Source organism: Arvicola amphibius, chromosome 6 (assembly GCF_903992535.2).
Source record: "Arvicola amphibius chromosome 6, mArvAmp1.2, whole genome shotgun sequence".
NCBI classification, from domain to species: Eukaryota; Metazoa; Chordata; class Mammalia; order Rodentia; family Cricetidae; genus Arvicola; species Arvicola amphibius.
In genome coordinates, this window is record NC_052052.2 from 42,397,818 (window position 1) to 42,415,150 (window position 17,333).

At 44.6% G+C, this 17,333-nt stretch overlaps 1 long non-coding RNA gene across 1 annotated transcript; it reads left to right on the top strand.

Annotated features, from left to right (window-relative positions):
- The first annotated feature begins 13,801 nt into the window (after positions 1–13,801).
- LOC119818054 lies at positions 13,802–17,094 on the top strand. The gene is made up of 4 exons (XR_005285984.1): positions 13,802–13,940; positions 15,947–16,064; positions 16,496–16,599; positions 16,820–17,094. It is a non-coding gene; the product is annotated as an uncharacterized LOC119818054 (long non-coding RNA).
- The last annotated feature ends 239 nt before the right edge of the window (positions 17,095–17,333 follow it).

Genomic DNA, 17,333 nt, shown 5'->3' on the forward strand with positions numbered 1-17,333 from the left:
GTGCTGAGGTACCATCACACAGGCAGGGGGCAAGGCCTTGCCAGAATTTGCTGATGCCTTCATTTTGTACTTCCTTAACCCTAGAACTATTGTAAATATCTCTGTCATTTATAAGTTATCAAGTTTTTAGTACTTTCTAAAATAGAAGTTTAAGCAGACAGCCAGAAACCATAACAATAATAATAAATTTGGGCCAGAATTATCAATGGTTAATAAATTAGTAGACAATGACCCAACCATGGTGGCATGGGGACATATGCCTGTAATCATTCACTTGGGAGCTGAAGGTAGGAGGGTCAAGAATTCAAGGTCATCTTTGGTTACATAGTAAGTCAGAGACATCCTGTACTATATGAAGGGGGACATGGGAAGTGGGGAAGGTCTTTAATTAAAGAGAGGTCAATACAGAAGAAGAGGGGAGGAAGAGGGATAAATGATGTTAAAGATGTTTGGAAAATTTATAAGGAACCAGATTATTTCTACTTACCTAAAATGTTATATAATATGCACATAGGTAGATACAAATAGAGGTAGATAGATGATAATGAAGATAGATATATAGATGAAGATATAAAGTTAGTCACTTGGGTTGATAAAGCTACTCCCAAGAGCCATAGACAATGTAGCAAAAACTTCAAAAGCAGGTATAAGAAACCTCCTTCCACGTTTTTGGTATCCAAGAGACTCCCAAAAGAATATAGACTATTACCATTGGTTAGTAAATCCTTACTGGTAAGTATACCATGGACTTCCGACACAGGACTCAGAGGAGCTGAGCTGGATCTGACCTGAAGACCTCCTCTCTGAAGACTAGCCTTCATTGTACCAGATGGTGTTGTGCAAGCTGTCATGGGCGGGAAGCAACCAATAGTCCTACCTATTTGTGATGCCTATGAACCACAACAATGACCAGCATGGCAAGATATCCCTAAGGGTGCAATAATGGCAATCATATCTTGGTAGTAACCAACTGTCTAATTAAACTTACTACCTGCTCAACAGAAAGGAATTAGTGTCTGGTTTTGGAAATGTAGCTAACTACCCAAACATGTGAGGTCATACATCTTAGAGAGCTCAACTACTTCCACTTTACTAAACTACTATAAACCTAGCTGCATTCTAAAGACTTAATTTTATACACACGGTTAAGTATAGCTTCCCTCTCTCAGCAAAGAAGTTTCTTTTTGCAGTTAACATGGGCCACGACAGAAAGCCACAATTGGTTAACATGTAAAGAACAAACAACCTCAGGTCTCCCAGCCCCAACTGATAGATCTATAGCACAGGTCCCACACCAAAGGGGGACATCTCAGAAGAGGAGGCAGAAATATTGTAAGAGCCAGAGGAACGAGAACTCTGCAATAAGATGGTGTCTCCTAGGACAGCTACATCCATGATACCGCAACAATGTGGTTGCACAAATAGACATGCCAACACAGAAGGAGGAAATCTTACAGGTCCTAGCCTTGGACAAAGAACCCCAGGCAGAGAGCAATCTTCTTGAGAGAGAAACACACTCCCTGATGGTCGCGGACTGGTGGTCGCTTGTTTCTCTATGGCATATTGGTCAGAATAGTTAGAGGCCCAGCATAGGCAAACGCGAATGGGCAGTATGCTTTTTCCATGTGCTCATAAGCGAGAGGATTGCAGATGTTTGTTGAAGAACCCTCATGATTTAGGAAGTTTTACAGACTACATTTTAGGGTTTAGGAAGTTCTGTAGTCTTACCATCAACTATGTAGCAAAGTTCAGTTTTGTATCAAGCAAGTACGAGGCACTGAAAATAAGATGCAGTCCTCATCACAAAAGTCGGAGGTTGTGAAGATCGAAGTCATACCAATCACTGCCTTTGGGTCTAGAGAAATGGCTCAGCAGTTAAGAGAACTTGTTATTCTTGTGGAGGAGCCAAATCCGGTTCCCAGTACCCATGTCAGGCAGAGTCTGTGACTCTAGCTCCAAGAGATTTAATACCTTCTTCTGAACTTTGTAGATACTCTTTCTCCACACATACACATGATTTTAAAAAAAAAGAAGGAAAAGAAAAAAGGAAAAGAAGGCCTTTTAAAAATCAGCAAAAGTGGTTTTGATAGTAACTTTTATGAAAGCCCAAGTTCCAGAAAACCTTACTGTGTTGCAGGATTAACAACTGCACAGCAGTGAGCCAGAGAGGAGCAAGCTGGCCTCTTATGCCAGCGCTCCATTAGGATGAGTGGGGAGGGAGGCTTCGCAATAGCTCTTCGTTTACAAATTCTCCTGCGAGTTGCATAGATGGGCTACGGTGTCCTGTTTACAGAGAAAGACAGAGGAATGTAGACAAAGCAGCCACTTTGAGGGGGCATGACAGAGGCCAGGAAGGCCGTGAACTCTGAAAAGGCCTGGGAAAGCTGTGGTCAACTGCTTTGTCCTGGTCCCAGGCTCCTCATGCAGCCACTTAGTCAGAGCGGTGGAGACTTCTCACGGATCAGCTCAACAGCACGTGGTAAAAACAAAACAAAACCCAGAACCACTCACTTGCTCCAACAAAGCCAAAGCTGACGGCCATACAACTTACAGAAGGCTTTCTTTGCCCACACACACATCTGTGCAATAGAGGATAGCCTGGGGATGACCAACAAGGGCGAGCAAAAGAGCCCGAGGCTTTATCTGCTTTGCCTTTGAACACTGGTTCCCCTACCGCAGTTCCAGCCACATGGTCATCTTTCTCTGGTTCAGAATCTTCATCAATTAAACAGCATTCACAATACAGCTGTGGGCACGGGGGAGCAACTGTGGAAAACACCCGCACTTGCAAAGTGTTATTCCAGGTGATTAGAAGACAAAAAAAAAAAAAAAAAAAAAAAAAAAAAAACCTGAATAAACGAGTTTCCTTTACCCCTCACTTCAGTAACTCAGCTCAACAAGTGGCTGTGTTTGCCCCAGCAAAGCCAGCTTCAGTCTATGTCAAGGGAGAGGGATTCTTCGTGGAAAGTTAGGAGTCTTGGATGGGATCAGGACAAGCTAAGACTCATTCTAGGAAGCTCTCCTTACCATCTCAAAAAATCCCATGAAAGCAAAGAACAAGCAACAATACCACAACAATGAAGCCTGCCCAGCAAGCACACAAAGGAAGGGCGTCAGAGATGTCCTGGGGAAATCCAGCAAGGCATCCATCTTTCCCAGCAAGGCCTCTGCCTGCCCCGGCAAAGGCAGACTTGGCCAAGGGCTCGGATTTGAACGTCTCCAAGTGTGACTCCAATTATCTTGTAACCAGCCCTTATTTACTGCTCAGTAGGAGTCACCTGGTAGAAATACGAAGCTAGAAGGAGACAAGCAATGAGATCTGCAGGCCGGAGAAAGCAAGCAGGGGACAGCTAAGGGATTACAAAGAAACACAATTATCTCATTATATCACTGGAAGCTGCCTGTGAAACCAGATGTATCTACCAGGTGTTCAGTCAGCAAGTACTGTGAGGTGCAAAACCGCTGCCTGCGTTGCGGTGGCACCTCTGTTATCTACGGGAACACTGTGGCAGGCGTGTAAATTTCAGTGGTCCACCACCTTTAAAGGGATGCTTCTTAGGCAAAGCTCTATTTTCAGCCCCCCCCCCCAAAAAAAAGTGATGGGCTTGAGTCCTGATTTCCGATTCATATTTATGATGCCTTGAGATCGTGTCTTCATCACTGTTCTGGCTATGAAGAGACACCATGACCGAAGCAACTCTTATAAAAGAAGGTGTTTCATTAGGAGTCTGTTTACAGTTTCAGACCGTTAGTGCGTTATGATTACGGTGAAGAACATGGCTGCACACTGTAAGACATGGTGCTGGAGAAGCCACTGAGAGGCTTTACATCTTTATCTGTAGACAAGAGCAGGAGACAGACACAGAGAGAGAGAGAGAGAGAGAGAGAGAGAGAGACTGGGCCTGGTGTGGGCTTTCCAAGCCTCAAAGCCCACCTCCACTGGCACAACCTATTCAACAAGACCACACACCTCTTAACCCTTCACCAATTGGGGACTAAGCATCCAAACATATAAACCTATCAGTGGGCATTCTCTTTCAAACCACCATAGACAGTAACATTTGCGGGGGGGGGGGGAGGCAGGAATAACTTACAGTTAAAGAAAGAAGAAAACAGATGCTGAGTTTAGCTGAGAGAGATCATGACTAATCATTTTATAGGTAGAAGATTTAACTGTAATAATTATAGTGACTACAGGTTACTATTTAACATTGACTATGTGCTAAGTATTGGCCCACTCAATCTATTATCTATCTATGTATCTATGTATGTATCTATGTATGTATGTATCTATCTATCTATCATCCATCCATCATCTGTCTGTCTGTCTGTCTGTCTGTCTGTCTATCCATCCATCCATTCATGCATCTATCACCATCTATCCAACCATTACAGTCTGCAGTGATAAAAGTCATCCCAAAGCTGAAGGAACTGAGGTAGAGTATGGTCAATCATGGCTCAAGGTCACAACTGACAAACATTTGAGTCAGGATTTGAAGCCATTTTTCAAGTATTTAACCGTCACGCCATTCTGCGTTCCTAAGGTTCAGAGTTGTTAGCTCATGCTCAAGGTCATACTGCACGGCAATTACGAAACCAAGATGGAACTTGGGCAGATCTGAACAGGAAATACTTGCTTTATCTTCTGCTCGGTGCTCTTCTTTGGCTGGACAGAGGGACAGAGCAAAGAGACAGAGGAGACCTCTTGGGTGAAGGGTCTAGCCCAAGCCAGCACCAAAGGAAGCAAAAGGAAAAAAAGTGAAATGTGCACTCTCGCACTTTCCGAACACCAGTGGCTAATTTCGTAACTGGGCCGGAATTCTTCTTCAGTTACACAGGCCACGGCTCCTGCTCCAAGTTCCGTATATCCCATCAACGTGTTTATTCACAGGGAAAGGGCCTCCTCTCCAGTTGGCGCCTGAGTTGTCACAGCAACAAGAAAAGATGAGGAAAGCTATGAGAAGCAACCAGAGGCCAAGAAAGGGAGAGCTGGCTGTTAAAGTCATAGTCCTGAGAAAGCCTGGTCCCTCTGTGAATCCCAGAGTGCCAGAGGGATCCCATGACCTAGCCAGGAGGGAACCAAGCTTCATGGCAGAGCCAGCGCTCTGTTGACCGATTCATTGGTGTTATTTCTAATAGGAGTCAAAGACAAGGTGAACTGAAGCCATAGGCAAACAAGGGTTCAGAGATGTGGCTTCTCCGTAGCAATATTGACTCAGCCCTAACTGCCCGACCCTATGTTCCAAGCTCAAAGGCAAAGCTTAGAAGATTCTGACTTTCCTGTAAACTACATGGCTATCCATCCAAAACCTGTAACTTGTGCCCTATGTCTATCAAGAAACCAAGAGTCCCTTGGCTCTCAGAAAGCCAGGCCATCACTCAGCAGATAGAGATCAGTACCTCTTAACATTTTCCCCTTCATTATCCTGGGATGGGTTTTGTTCAAACATCGCTTCCACAGCTCAATAAATATGCACACAAAAACGAAAGAGCTTAGCTTTCCACGAAAAGGCAGTGTAAACATCTGGCAGGCTTCCTGGGTCTCGGCTTCCTCCGGCTGGGTCTAAGTGCACAATGTGAGCGTATTTGGATTGCAGCAGAGGAGGCTCTGCTAGACATTACTCACCCCGTGCAAAAGCAAACCAACCCCCAAATGGAGCGATGGAAACACAAGTGCTCTTGTTTGATGACCAAAAACTAAACAAATCATTTGAGGTTTGGGGGTTCAAAAAAAAATCTTTCAAGGATGCAGTTCGCACATATTCAGTTTGGATATGTGTGAGGGTGCCTGCATCTATGTGCTTGTGTGTGTGTGTGTGTGTGTGTGTGTGTGTGTGTGTGTTTCACTTACATGTTGTCCAGAGAAAAACAGGTTACAAAACTAAATTTTGAAAAAAATGTAATGACTAATTGTGGAAAGAAAATCGCCTTTAATCTACTTTTTGTGGGGGTTTGAATGAGAATGACCCCCTAGGCTCATATATTTTATTGTGCTATAAGGGTGTCCTTCCTCTGTAGCACCTTGAAGGACATGGGAAGAAGCTGTCTAGAGTAAGTGGGTATATAACAAATAATACAGGAGCCAAGGATGAGGGCAATGGCATGCACAAGACGACTTGGTCAACACTGGGCTCTCTAATAATCTTACCCTGGATGGTCTCATCAGTGATTGAGACAAGACCTAGTTCCAATTCCTCTCTGCCTGTCAATTTTATCCTTTATGAAATAATTGTCATTTTGAATTTTCACGTGGAAGGGACGCCATCATACCCTCAATGCTAATAGACAGGTAAAGACTTCAGCCTTGTTGACATTGGAAGATCCTTCAGTACTGTGTACAAGAACTCTGTAAGAAGACAAAATGCCAGCCCACAGCTCTGGTACCTGGTTCTGAGGATAGAGAGGAGCTCTACGCGGGATGGTGAGGTTCGATGGAGAAACAACAGGGGAATGATGACACTGTAGAGGGGACCAATATTCAAGTCATGGCACCAGATGAGGCTTCCAAGAAGCCCTGAGAATCAAAAGAAGCAGGGCAAAGGTTGATCCCAGGGGCCCAGGAGAAGATAACAGTGTCAGTGCTGAATGAGAGTGGAGGTGAATTCCCCCAACCTTCCCTGATGCCTTGACAGGTAAGAAAAATCCAAGTTACCCATGCCTCCGAGACCCAATTGGTAAGACTGGGCCAATGACCTGGAGTATGTGTCACTGTGCCATTGACCTTATGAGAAGGATAGTGGCAATTATACAGAGACTTGGAATGGAAGGGTTGGGAGGTAAGCACATGACAGGTCCTAAACCAACAACAGGGACCAGAAGAGAAGGTGAATCCAAAGGGATCTAGACCTACACAGACACTAGGCTGCATGACTTTGTTTAAGGCCAGAGGTGAGCAAGCCAGAGCAAAGTAAGAAGTTCTACAATTAATTTCAATGGCCGCCCATCCAAGCAGTTTGAACACCACGTCAGTGTGAATACTGAGTGAAGCTGTACCCAGGGTGACGGCAGACCAGCAAAACGTGGCTGCCTATTGACAACACTGCTAAAGTTCTCCCAAAGGCGACACGTCTGGCATCTGGGATGCTGGGCATGGGTAGGATCACATGGTGGCGATGGGAAGAACATTATTAGTTTCGCAGGTAATCCAAGAATTGCCTGTTTCTCTCTGTTTATTAAAGCTCTTTAGAGCAGCTTGAAATGAAAACACTTCTTGAGAGTTTGTCAAAGCAGAAATGATGTCATCAAATGAAAAATGTAATGTTTCTTACATCCAAATTAATATGTGCTTGGAGGTACCAGAGGGAGAGACGTTTGGTGTTAGGGGAGAAAAACAAGGAGCAGTTGGTGAGAGGGTGTGAGACTTCCCCTCAGCAGAAGAACGATCAAAGTCAAAACTTCAGTGCTCATGTTGTCAGAGATGCTTACGAGCAGCAGGGTTTTGTATTTGTCAGACAATGCTGCCAAACAAATGAGCCCGAAACTTAGAAGAACAAGCAATGGTCCCATGTCCATGCAACTGTGTTCCACTGAACATGCTTAGTCCTGTCCTGAAAACACACTTTTAGCCCCTGCTTGTGTTCCCTTGGTTGACATCCCAGTCGCTAAAACAAGGATTAGCTTGGAAGTGGGTATTTGCTAAGCAAAGGCCTGATCGGCTAAAGCTTTGGGACAGAGCTGAAGTTGTTTGCCATTCCACAATGTGAATTTCTTCTCTGAACCTTTCTCTGTCTTCAGTAAAAGTACCACAAATTATGGGAGCTGCTTCCATATGGAAATCAAGACACATGCACATAAAGAGTAGGTAGGAACAACCACAGAGCCTTTAGGCGAACACAATAAACTAGTCCCTCACTAGCTCGGAGGAGTTCCCATAACAAGTGCCTATCAGGGAAAAAAGAGTTAGAGGCGACCACAAATCCAAAAAAAACCCCACAGTCTCATGAGAAAGAACAGGGAAATAAGGGTTGAGACCAGATTTCCTTAGACCGCAAGGCAAGCTTAGTTGTCAATAGTGTTAGTAAAGTCTAGTGGGGAGTGGGAGCTCAGTAGGTCCTCTGCCCAACGAGAGGAAGCTGGTGACTGGGAAGTCCACAGAACCACTGAGGAGCCTTCTCAAACAAAACAGAATGGCCAGGTGGGAAAATGGGAAAGACTGAAAAGCTCTCGTGGCTGTATACTACGATGGTTTCTTTTTTGAGGGAAAAGATTTTTTTTTTCAAGAGGTCAAATACTTAAACACTATGCATGCTGTTGTTGTGGAATTACCAGGAAGGTAAACCAGGCTGAAGAAGGCTGGCCGTTTCAGACACATAACAGGCACCCTTCAAATTGTCCCTGAAGTGGAATGATTTGAGCACTGAACTCTGGGATGAAGCAAACAGAAAAGGCAAAATTTACTCTACCATGTTGAGCACATGTTCAATATTAAGAAGTATGTATACTATTATCCAACTTAATCCTAACAAGACCTCTTCTCTCCAAAAGCAGGGATTATTATTCCCGCTTTATAGGAATAAAGGAGTAGGCTCTGAGAGGCTGCCTTGACCTCCAGGGTCAGAGGCAAGCTGGGTGCATGAGGGGGTGGCAAAGCCACGTAGTTGTAGCAAGAAGAGGAACAAGGTGGCAAAGGAGCCTGCAGGTGGCACACAGAGCCCTCATTGGAGGGCTCTTGCCATAATGCTGCAACTCGCATGAAAAGGCTAAATGGGTCTTTATTGTTCTGAGTCATGTGATGTTCTAGGACCCCAAAGCCTTTAGCACTGCACAGCAGGTGGCCTAATTCCTTGGCCCTGATGGGAGGAAGCATCCTGAAAGCTATGCACTAGTCTGACCCTCAATCTGTCTTTACAGATTCTCCCTCTACTCTACTTCTATTTCCAAAGCAGAAAGAATAAGCTGGGGTGTGGGTGAGAGCTAGCTATTTTATGCCACCTTTGTGTAAACCCCTGCCCAGCACCACAGGACTATAGGCTAGTAGTCTTAGAAAGGTGTGTGTGTGGGGGGGGGGGGGTCCTCAGGAAAACTATAGCTACTCAGTTTTTTTTTTCCTTTAGACAAATACTTAGACTCTTTGAAACAAGAAGTTTCTCAGGGGATAGTACTGTGTCCACCTTCAGATATATGCCTTCTGCCTACTCTTCAAAATGGAGTTTAAGTCATTAATGTAAGACTTGCTTCTTTCCTCTAAGAACTAGCTTATGTGGGTTCTGTCCCCTTCCCGCCCTGTACCCCTGCATTCAGATGGAGCAGAGGAATGAATGAAGTCTTAAAGACTTGGCTTCTGTTGTGTTAAGGACCTGGGCTATGATGATGGTGGATAACCAGCGTTATCCTCTGTGTAGAATGATGAGGCCAGGTTAAATTGTCAGAATTTGCCCCCCGCGATGGCACTCTGGCCGACAGCAAGGAGGTGTATGCCCTGCATGCATTCACTGTGATTTCCACCAACCTGCTACAAATCATCCAAAGAGAAAAAAGCATGTGGAGGGAGGACACACAGCTTGAGAGTCTCAACTGAGCTGTCCTTAACCAGGTTAGCCCCGAATCACATCAGAGTCGACTGCCATATGGAAATCTTGATTGATTTATGATCGCTTGTGTCTTTGTTTTCTTATCAAGGGGACTGTATGATTGACCGGATTTATGTAGGAAGGATTGTCTCCTTAGCGTTTGCATTCCCTGCTCCCCTAAATTGTACCTTATTTTACCCCTCATTTTTTAAAGGGGCAGTGCGGCTCCACAGGGCTTTCCCACTGTGATGAATGAGGGAATGGAGGAACCTATGGGCTGAGACTGTATTTTCTGAAATGGGATGGAGGATGGTGATGGGATTGGGTAATGGAAGCTATTTATTTACCAACCAGCTGCCTCCAGCTGTGACACCCTGCTAGGTTATGGAGTAAATAAACACCCCAAGAAGGCATGCTGAAGCAGAGCACACATGGAAATTCATCTCCTCACAAATCCTAGAAAAATATGTACTTAGTGATGAGCACGTCCAAAGTAAACCACCCTAAGCCAGTGACTTGGAATGGTTTCCATGTTTCTCTGCAGGAACGACTCAGAGGAATAAGCCAGGAAGGTCCTTCAGGTCCCTTTGTAGAGATAATTCGAGGCACACATCACATCTCAATGCAGGTATCACCTTAGAGAAACCTTGCCTGACATCTGCCACCAGGTTATTTCCTTGGAACTTACACACACACACACACACACACACACACACACACACACAGAGGCCATCTGCATTACACACTCATCACGTCATATTGACACTCCCATGTTCATTCCATCAGACTGTTAGACTCAGTGGAGTCATGGACAGTCCTCTGATTCTAAAGCATACTTTTTTTTTCATACTCCTCAGCAATGAAAACACTCAATTGTAGGGGAAGTCCTACTTGGATGCATCTACTTCCCCTCTTACCAAGAATTCTCTAGGTAAAGGCAGTTTCTGAATCAATAGACAGCCCTACACAGCAGAGAAGGCTCAGAGCACACAAAATCAGGCATGAGGAAAGTGACCCTCTGATGTGGGTTGTCTTTCCGTATATGTGCTGCTTTTATTGGTTGATGAATAAAGCTGTTCCAGCCAATAGCTTAGCAGAGTAAAGCCAGGTGGGAAATTGGAACAGAGATATAGAGAGAAAGTAGGCAGAGTCAAGGAGACGCCATGTAGCTGCTGAAGGAGAAAGATATCGCCAGAACCTTATCAGTATGCCACAGCCTAGTGGTGATACATAGATTAATAGAATTGGGTTAATTTAAGATGTAAGGATTAGTTAATAAGAAGCCCAAGCTATTGATCAAACAGTGTTGTGATTAATATAGTTTCTGTGTGATGATTCCAATGTGGGTGGCTGGGAGATGAATGACCAGTATCCACTTACAACCTTCATCAAAGATAAAGGCCCAGAAGTTAGGAAGCTCACACTATAATTTTAGAGCAATGGTCCTCAATCTATGAATCATGACCTGTCTTAGTTTGGGTGTCTGTTGCTGTGAAGAAACACCATGACCGTGGCAACTCTTATAAAGGAAAACATTTAATTGGGATCAGCTTAAAATTCAGAGGATTAGTCTGTTGACATCACGTTGGGAAACATGGCAGCATGCAGGCAGATGGGGTGCTGAGAGGTAGCTGAGAGTTCTGCATCATAATCCACAGGCAGCAGAAGGAGACTGTATACCACACTGGACAGAGCTTGAGCACATGAGACTTCAAAGCCCATCCCCACAGTGACATACTTCCTCCAACAAGACCATATCTACTCCAGCAAGACCACACCTCCTAATAGCACAATTCCCTATGGGCCAAGCATTCAAACACACGAATCTGTGGGGACCATTATTCCTATTAAAACCACCACATAACCCTTGCAGAGGGGTCACATACCAGACATCCTGCATATCAGATATTTGCGTTGTGATTTATAACAGTAGAAAACTCATAGTTACGAAGTAGCAATGAAGGCAATTTTGGGAGTCATCACAGCAAGAGGAACTGTATTAGGAATCCTTAGGAAGGTTAAGAACAGCTGTCTTAGAGTGAATTCCCAAAGCTTGGAAGCTTCCAGTGAGTATCTCACCCTCCGGCCGAGCAGCATCTCAGAAGAGAATCCTGCTGCCCACTGGGCAGTAAAGAGCTGCCACGGGGTTGTCGTCTGGCTGCCACGAGCTGCCCTGAGGGCTCTGCCATTGTTGTTGAAACTGCAACAGCTCTGATATGTACTGGAAATTGCAGATTCAGCCACGATAAGGAACTCATTTTAGTTGAACCAAAGAACTTCCTCAGAAGTTCTCCAACCAACCCCAGGTGGCCTTCTCACCTGCTCCAGACACTTGAAATCTGAAAGCAGAGAATAGAGACCTAGAGAGACCATTTCATTCCTGCTTGTTTCTGGAGTCAGATTAATATGTAAATTTAGTCTTTTATTTTACATTTTAAAGCCAGTATTTTAGAATTATGTTGGTGGTTAATTCTGAGACAAGAGTTCTACAATGACGTAGCTGGCAGATTACACACACTGAATTCTCATTCATGCCTTGGACACCCCAGCGCAACCTCACTGGTATAATTTCACTCCCACATTTTAGACAAAAGTTTAAATTCAATTTCACGTGGCTGAGAAGATACTTGAGGAAACCCAAACCAATTGTCCCTGGTTTCACAAACTCTCGACAATGTCTGGTGTGATAAAGCACAACCACACGACAGGGGCCGAGTCAGGAGACAATCTCATGGCGGGCACTGAGCACTGAAGGGGCTGGGAACACCTGAGTCAATGCACTCACTGTAAAACAGAAATTCAGAGTGAGTGACTGAGGTGGGGCCTGGCAGAAAGCAAGTGCAAGAGCCTTCAAAACCCTTCTAAGGTCTTTGGGCACTGGGCAAGAAGGTGCATTTAAACAGTTGTCAGCAATTAATTTGTCATTCCTTTAGTAGATTTGTTACCCAATACCAACTCTGTGTTAAGCCTTGGAGATCAAACTGTAAACAAAACAGATGCATCTGGTGTTTATGGAACCCACAGGCAACAGAGATGAACTAGCATTCCCATATAGCATAACAAATCCTCTGGATGGGGGGTGAATGGCTGCTAAGGAATTCTTAGAAGGGCCAGTGAAGACAAGGCTTGATGGAAGGTGTGAGGAAGGAGGTGGTCACCAGCGGTGCAGACAGAGCACAGGCGAGAGCAGGGCGGAAGGAAGAATGGCACACCAGAGCAATGGGAAGATGCAAGAGAGGCTGGAGAGCAAGGCTGGAGAGAAAGGCTGGAGATGCAGCTTGCCCAGTGCCAGGAGTTAGACCAAGAAGCAGGGAGTGCTGTGGCCAGTCCTTGTTTTAGAATTATCACATTGAGTATGGATGCTGATGTACACATTGAGCCATTCACTGCAAAGTTAACAGCCCTCATCTTGGAACACATCAGGAAGATATGGTTTAAGAAACCGGTAGACCCTCTAGGAAGCACATTTTACCAGTACTGATCTCCTCTGATGGTTTCTCGGCAAGCAATGGAAACTCAACATGGCATGAAAATAAGTAAATATATTGTCTCCCTAAGAGGAAGTCCCCAGACAGGGAGAACACAGCGCATTCATTTCAACATGCATGCATTTAGAATAGAAGACGTCCATCCTCAGCTTGAGCTCCATTCTAAGTCTGGTCCCACTAACACAGAAAGCTGAAAGCCAGTGACAATCAGGACTATCTGCTTCTTTGTTTCCCTCATTGTGGGGAAATAAAATTTTGCCCTCAACATGGAACTAAGATCCATCCGTCCATCCTTTTTCTCACTGTTCTTACAGGTTGCTCCTGGTCACTGGGGGAAAGAGCATGTTCTTATTGGCTCAGATTGTTAGGATGAGCCTTTAGCAGTGAAATGGTACCTAAAGTCCCTGTGCCTCAGGGTCTTAAGGGGTATACATGACTGAAGGTATTCTGTTTAGACCACAACCCGCTACAGAATTCACTTGACAAAAGCAAAGGCCACTCACCCTCCTCAGACAGCCTACATCTTCGGCCATAAGGAATCCTGGATAAGAAGTATATTAAACCAGATTTCATATTCACATAAATTTTTTAAAAAGACACCATCCAGGCCAAGACCTTCTTTTTTTCTTTTTGCTTCATAGAATAATGTTGAGGATCAATTTCTCCAGCTTAACATCACCAGCCTTGGCAGCAGCTCATGTTTGGAATATAAATGATGTCATCTGGTTGGCCTTTTCCCATCACAAACAGTAAATCTCCAAATCTGGAGAGATCTTTTATTTGGTTACACATATTGTACAGCATCAAGGGGTTAGAACACATGTGCCGGCGATTATTAAAATCATCTGGAGGAGAACGGCTTATTGTTGGAAAGCCCAGAACTTACAACGCTTTTATGCCTGGTGTCCTCATCAACTCTTCTTTGACTCCTGCTTTTCTCAAGGTAACAACTGTGGCCCTGCTGGCCATGATGCCTGGCAGGTTAAGGTCTCTCTGGTGTACCATGTCTTTTCTCCCGGAAAGGAAAAATAAAAGTTCTTCCTAGCAGAGTACAGAGAAGTGGGGCGAAGGTGGGAGCCAGAAGTCCAATTACAGTGTAACAACAGGCCAAGCATGTGATTTGAGGTAAGACATTGAAACCCTCCATGCTTCAATTTTGCATCTATAGAGTAGAGACGATGGCTAGCCTCACACACTGGCTTCGGATGCTTGGTTTTTAAGTGCACGTCACCTTATGATTTGGTAAAAATCTTCCAATTGCTTTGGTACTTGCTTATCTCACACTGGGAAAACAGCTGATACTGGTGAGTGACACGCATGTAGTCAGCACTGTGGTTTGATGGATCGGAGACATTAAGCTAGCTCATGCTATGGAAATCAGGTTTCTTCAACACTGTGTGCGTTCAGCTTCACTTTCCTTTTAAGGTTGGGAATAGGCCACATAAAGCATGTGAAACGTTGGAGTCTGGTACACCGGTGCACCCCAGAGAGAATCTACTTTTTTTTTCTCTTCATTCAGCAGAATTAGTGCTGACACCAACCTTCTAGCAGAACAGACATCCTTAGAGCTAAAAGCGCTGTTCTCAAGGGCTGTCTCTGGCTTCCCAACTTCAAGTTATGTGGACTTTGGCAGTTTTCTTGGGGTTTCAGCTCCCCCATCTGAAAATGAGGGTATTAGTATAAACCTGAAGATCTTAAACTTTTAAAGTCCATGAGTTAAACTAACAAAATAGCCACAAAACAGGAGGCTAACATGATATGGTCAGATTTAGATCTCATAGTATTTTTGCTTAAATAGCTGCCACTCATCAGCATAATAATTATAAATTAACAGCAAAGAATATCAGAAAGCAAGGAAAGGCAAATTTTCATAGGACTGTGAGGTATTCTTAAAATTAGAATAATTAATTTTGTGAAACATGTAAATGTTACCTCATTTTTTTCTCATTTTGCAAACTCATAAAAAATTGGCCACCTCTTGATTTACCACACTCCCATAATGGTGAGAACCTATGAAGCCTTGATCAAGTTTGATTAGGGAAAAGTTAGCAATGCTATGGACCAGTTCAGACAGGAAGGAGATAACCCCCCAAACCATCTAATTTTACTAAACAGAATGACTCCAGAGCTAAACAAGGAATTTGGCTGATTCAAAACAACGTAAGTTATTATGTGTGGACTGACATGTGCAGATTCTCACATAGATCTTCTACATATTACCCTGCCTTTACCATGAATCCTCCTGGAGCAGGCTCTGCTCGCTGCTGATGACAAGTTATGAGTCATACTTGTGCTCTGTCTACGTCAGATGGGAGGGATAGTTAAGCGGCCTCCCACACACCCAAAGCACCCCTGACTCTAACACCACAAGCTCACCCTTGGGTCAACTTTGTAACACCCTCCTCTCTCCAATCTCAAGCAAAAGCATCTCTGACTCTACCATGGTACTCGGAAAGTCTCTGCGTGAACCCCACTTACACAATTGTTGAGATTCTAAATAGAGGTTATGCCATTCAGACTGCAATTAGTAGATTTTGGTGTTGACTGAATTAGAAATCAAAGAGCCAAATCAAATAGAAGGAGGAGGTACTATTGGGATAGACAGCACATAGGCTGTGCTCAAGGGCACGGGAGAGGAAATGGACAGAACTGACGCTAAGGTGTTTAGCACGGCAGAAGTTGTGCGCAGCCCTGACTCTAAATCCCCAAGGAACAACGCAAAGGAATGAACCCTTATAGATTGTAGCCAAACTGGCTGACATAGATTCTCTAAAAAGCGTAACTCAGTCACCGAGAAATTCACTTCAAGTAGGCTGATGCTTTTCTCCTGCGCTCCCAGGCAAGTGACGTCAGCACCGGTAGAACGGAACAGCCACCATCACAATGACCGGGTACTGTCCTGTACTTTGTGTCGTATGTGTAATCTTTCCACCCATTTTCCTCATTTAGTGCACAGATAGATCAGGAATGTGCGAGGAAGAAATGATGGCTGTCGGCCCTTCGTGTCTTCGAGGGAGCCGTGAAACGCAAAGCTAATCGGACGGACGGAGAGCTGGTGAGAGGCAGGGTGAGGAAGACATGTGAAGCCAAGTGCTTTGACTGCAAGCCCAGTACTTTTTCCCACCCTTAGTGGCTCACTCAATCTTATAAATAGCTGGAGGGTTAGAGGCATCAAAGGAACTTCCCTTTGGTTCTCAGGCCCATTATAAATGCCACTTGCCCTCGGAGGGAAAAAAAAAAAAAGAGTCCAGCTCCTTTGCTGGCCTGTGTGCTAAGTCGTTGGCGCCCAGAAATAACTTCTTGGAGACGGAGGGGCCTTGTATTTACCACGGAGCAGAGGGTAAATAACTGGCTGGTGTTTTAGTGTTTTGTGGTCACTTAATCTGTTGTGTTCCTTCCCAAGGCTCTGAAGGTTTCCTTTTTCAGTTAATTTTTATTTACGTTTCTGAGGTCTGTGTTGTTTGGGGTTTGGTTCATTGGATGTTTTTCTTGGAATAGGTGGCCATCGGCTTCAGGATGTTCCTGCTTTGCTATTGCATGGAATTTTTTCGAGTGTGGATTGCTATGTATTTCTTTGGGGCAGTGAAGCCAAGGCAGCGCTGGTATGTAATCTGCTCCTCTGGCTAGAGGACTTCTGTCACCCGTCCACATGGTGCTTGGTTGTATTTCTTCACTGATAATTCCCTTCTCATCTGTTAGCGTGCAGCAAGCTTGGCCAGGAGCCATTCTGTTTGCTCGTGTTGTTGGCTCCGGATAAGACAGGTCCAGTTGCTTCTGGTAGAGATTATGTCAACTGATTCTACCAGTTTGTTCTATCCACAGTTGGGGACAAGAGATAAATGCCAAATGTCATGGAAAGAGGGGAGAAGGCTCATCAGCTTGATGCTACAGACAAAGCCCAGAGTGTGTGATTGAAAATGTCCAGCCTCGTGCAGGATGCCGGGCCCCAAGAGAAGACGGAGCCAGGAGTGCCAGGCACACTGTGAGCACTTGCTCCCATGGCTCCCAGCAAGCCTTGCCTCACTTGCTCCCACGGCTCCCAGCAAGCCTTGCCTCACTTGCTCCCATGGCTCCCAGCAAGCCTTGCCTCTTTCGTCCTTGACAAGTCCATAAAAATTATGAGCCAGGAAAAAAAGAAGAAAAATTTGTCCATATCAGAAAGTTTTGTCCTTTGACTATTTTCTTTGTGGGCAGAACGAATACCAGAAGGGTCAAGTTGTGTTTGGCCATTGCTATGGTGTGAATTTCCCAAGGCTTTCAGCCTAATTAAGATGCAAAGTGCACAACAAGGCAGAAAGTGGCCCTGGATAAATCCTTTCTTTGGCTGCTTTATTTA